The sequence below is a fragment of the Eumetopias jubatus genome, unplaced genomic scaffold (assembly GCF_037043125.1).
Source record: "Eumetopias jubatus isolate StellerSeaLion01/CBP00866 unplaced genomic scaffold, mEumJub1_p1.0 scaffold_1, whole genome shotgun sequence".
Lineage (NCBI taxonomy): Eukaryota > Metazoa > Chordata > Mammalia > Carnivora > Otariidae > Eumetopias > Eumetopias jubatus.
Window position 1 is genome coordinate 174,741,905 of NW_028274807.1, and position 4,485 is coordinate 174,746,389.

General features: G+C 38.0%; 1 pseudogene; it reads right to left on the reverse strand.

Annotated features, from left to right (window-relative positions):
- Positions 1–2,275: 2,275 nt before the first annotated feature.
- Positions 2,276–3,212, reverse strand: LOC114207706 (S-phase kinase-associated protein 1 pseudogene; annotated as a pseudogene).
- Between the last annotated feature and the right edge of the window lie 1,273 nt (positions 3,213–4,485).

Sequence of the window (4,485 nt, forward strand, 5' to 3'; positions counted from 1 at the left end):
TCTGGTACAAGGTTGGGGGATTAGAGAGATAAGGTCCCTGCCATTAGGAAGTTTGCATTCTAGATGTAATGTGTATATTTGATTATTCATAACATGGTATGCCTAACATGTATTCATAACATGGTAAGCATAGTAATAAATACTAAGATAATAACTATGTAAAAAATGTATTACTAATTAATGTTAGTAATCTGTTCCATGTTGATGTAATGGAGAATGACAAACCTAATATGGAAACCATACTACATCATGAAAATAGAATGCCTAACCACTACCTTCCTGGACAAAAATTTTCAATAAGCAATTTGTTTAGAAATGGATAATAAGTGAAAAAAATGTTGCAACATAAGACAACATATAGATCTTGAAATTAGCAGTGTTACTCTACAGGTTGTTGTTGTTGTTTTTAAGATTTTATTTATTTGACAGAGAGAGAAAGCACACAAACAGGGGGAGAGGTAGAGGCAGTGGGAGAGGGAGAAGCATGCTCCCCCCTGAGTAGGGAGCCCCACATCAGGGCTGGATTCCAGGACCCCAAGATCATGACCTGAGCCGAAGGCAGCCACTTAATGAGCTGAGCCACCCAGGTGCCCCATTGTTACTCTACAGGTTTTTGAAGACTGAGAAACTTAGAGAGGAAGTAAATTTGATTTACTGATGTCACATAGTGTGATGGCTAGTTTTAAGTATCAACTTGATGGGCCACAGGTATTTGGTTCATCATTATTCTGGGTGTGTCTGTGGAGGATGTTCCAATGAGATTGACATTTGAATCAGAAGGCTGAGTAAAGCAGATTGTCTTCCCCACTGTGAGTGGTCACGACCTGTTCAAAGCCTGAATAGAACAAAAAGGTAGGGTAAGGGAGAATTCCTTTTCTCTGCCTTACTACCATAAAGCTAGGATACTGATCTTTTCCAGTCTTTGGACTTCAGACTAGAACTAGACCTTACCTGGTTGGCTCTCCTTGCTTGCTGACTGCAGAGCATGGAACTTCTGAGCTTCCGTAACTGCATGAGCCAATTTTTATACGCTTCATTTTGTATGTCCTGATCATAAATATCCTTCCTCTCTCTATATTTATATATATTTATATACACACACACATATATACATATATGTGTATATACATATACGTGTATATACACACATGTTAAGTGGGTATGTGTGTTTGTATACACACACACACACACCTTATTGATTCTGTTTCTCTAGACAACCCACACTAATATACCCAGAATATGGAAGCTACTCCTTTCTCCTTGACATTCTGTCAAACCACATTTAAACATTGCAAATCCATAAACAAAGATTCCAAAACAACCACAAAAGATATCTCAAATGAAAGAGATGTCATATATTTCCTTCACTGTTTTAAATTCTTATGATAGTGCATGCAAAGAGATAACCTATTTCTGTAATGATGAAATAATAATTTTGAAGTGACACCAGAAAATCTTTGAATGTTATAGCTGAAAGGAAAATAAGAGAATTACTCACTCATCATTTTACAAAAGAAAAATTCCCCCTGGTGGAAACTCAAATTTGCCAAGGTCATAGACAATGTCAAAATTGAGATAATAGTACTAGGAAGACATATCATTTATTGAGTACTTATGTATCTCCCACTGTGATTTATAATCATTATTGCATTTGATAATCACTGAACAAGTATGTAAGTTATGTGTTATGATTATCCTAGTTTTTTAAATGACTTAATGGCTTAGAAATGTTAAGCAACATTGTGTGTGGCCCACAAAGGTGGTCAAATCAGCCTTAAGCCATTTGACTTTAAAGCAGTGCTTCTCAAACCTTAATGTACATACAAATCCTTGAAGATTTTGTTAAAATGCCTGAACCTCACCTCAGAGAGTCTGATAGAATTGGTATGGGGCAGACTTCTATAGTATTAGCATTTAAAAACTCTCTCCCAGGTGATTCAAATGTGCAGCCTTGGTTGTAACTCCTACTTGGAGCCTGTATGGCTAAGTTCTTTTTATATCTCCTGTACCCTTTAGAAAAAGCACGGGGAATTAGGCCATTACAAATTACAAAGTACACAATCCCCTTGTCCTTAATATTGGATTTGACTTTTAGCAGGGAGGGGAAACTAGAAAACAGGAGAGTCATTAAAAACATGCTATAATTAGGATGGAAAAGGAAGCCATTTGGGAAAATAGAAATATAACAATGTTATCAACCAAAATAATATCAATAATATTAAGAATAACAATGTTCAGTTGTTTTAGACTAAGTTTTTTTTTTTCAACTTGTTTTATTTACAATGCCAATTTTTAAAAGGTCATTAAACTAAAGTTAACTAGACAATAAACTAGGCAGAAATCGCTTTACAAAGGGAGTTTTGGAAAGCCCAAAATGCCACCTTCTACAGAGAACCCACAGTTCAGGTTTATTTAGAGCAAAGAAAAAAGAAACTTTTGATCATACTAGAAGAAACTCAGCCATAAGTTTGGAATCTGTACTCAAACTACACATGCAAGGAGGACAATATTCTGCTTAAACTGATTTGCTGCTGCCATTTGCCTACTGTTTGTCTAATATTAACAATTATAAACAGAGCAGTGCAACTAGTATTTGGAACAATCCTTACAGTGTTACAGTGTCAGGCATAACATTTCACTTCTCTTCACACCACTGGTTCTCTTTGCGTACCTGGGCTTCCTCTTCTTCAGTAAAGTCATTTTTGATATTGAAGGTCTTGCGGATCTCCTCAGGAGTTTTCCCCTTGATCATATTGGCAACAGTCTTGCATGTAACATCAAGCAAACCTTTGATGTCTAAGTAGTTCGCAGCCAAAATAAGTTCAAAAAGTGTTCCTTGGTCAACTTTCAGGAATTCTTGGTCCCAAACAGGGATATCATCTGTCCGCTTTTCTTTGTTCTCATCATCCTCGGGAGGTGGGGGGTCATCCTTTTGGTGGGTGCACCACTGAATGACCTTTTTTAATATTGCTGCATTAACATTTGGTAGAGGAACTGGGTCATCATCTCCTTCATCATCCATTCCCAAATCTTCCAACATGGTCTTGATAGTCACAGACTGTTTGGCAATTTCAACATCAACCTCAAATATCTCTCCATCGGAACTCTGCAACTTAATTGAAGGCATGGTGCTCGGTCTCAGGCAGACTGCGGCCTGTAGGCTGACAAGAACAGAGCGGCCGCAGATAAGAGAAAAGAAAGGCGGAGAACAAGGCCACTCTAGACTAAGTTTTAACACTTCTCTTACTACAGTGGTAGATTGGTTTAGCCTTTCCAATTAATTTCCTCCGTAAAATAGAATTAAACATTCAATACCTTTGTCATGTGAATTTCTAGTACCTCCATCAGAATAGGCAAAGAATATGTCCTGCCTCCTACTAATGTAGGCTTTGCAGACTGCTAAAGCTTTAAGTGCACTTGCAGCATTCAGATAGGCCCTTTGTGCTTGGGCCATCAATTCTGAGATTTTGCCCCAGGTAGTGACTGGCACCAGAATGAGAGACACATTGACCAGATCTGAACTCAATCCCCACCCCATCCAATTCCTGAAGAATCCCAGCTGATCCACAGAACTGTGAGGGAGAAATAAATGCTTACTACATGCTGGTGTGCTAGAGTTTGTTATTTAGTATTATTCGGAAAAACACAACAAAACAAAACCCAACTAATACAATGATATTTAAATAAAAACATTCTGTGTTACGTATTGATTTTTCTTTTCACTGACCAGCATGAAACACTCCGTATCTTCCTAATGTTTCTGAAATTCCTGAATGAGTTCTAGTGGAAGGCAGCCCTCCTTCCTACTATGGAAATAAAAAAGGCCAGCTGGGATATGCGCATTTGACCAGGCTCAGCACTCAATCATATTCAATTGGTAGCTTAAATCTCAATATAAAGAAACAAAGCAGCAGAGATTGTGGCAAATCCCATTTCTGGGGAACAGGAAAGATGTAAGTGGTGGCACTAAATTCTGGTGATGGAAGTGGAAAACTGCGGAGCTCCATATTCAAAGGTGGTCATAACATAGTGCTCTCACTAGACTGCTTCTGGGACATTATATTGGCTGGCCTTGGGCTTCCTCTCCTCCATTTTCTCCTGCTACTTTTCCATGCCTCATTTCAAGACCCTCCTGGGTCTCCTCTGAGCTGTCAATTAATCTTCCAATAAACATGACTTTTGCTTATATCAAGCAGGGCAATATTTCTCATTTGCAACAAAAATGTCTTCATGTCCTATTTGCCTTTGTTCATTTAATTCTCAAATATTTATCCAGTACCTTCTATGTATCAGGCACTGTACTAGGCTCTAGAAACAAAACGAAGAGTAGGCTCAACTGCTCTCAAAGGATATATACATACACATACAGTTGATTCTTGTTATTCGTCATAATGATGTTTTATCAAGTCACCACAAATGCTGAGTTAGTGAATACTGAACCTGGCTCTTAGGGTTTAATACAGAGTTAGGCTCTAATGAACCTCT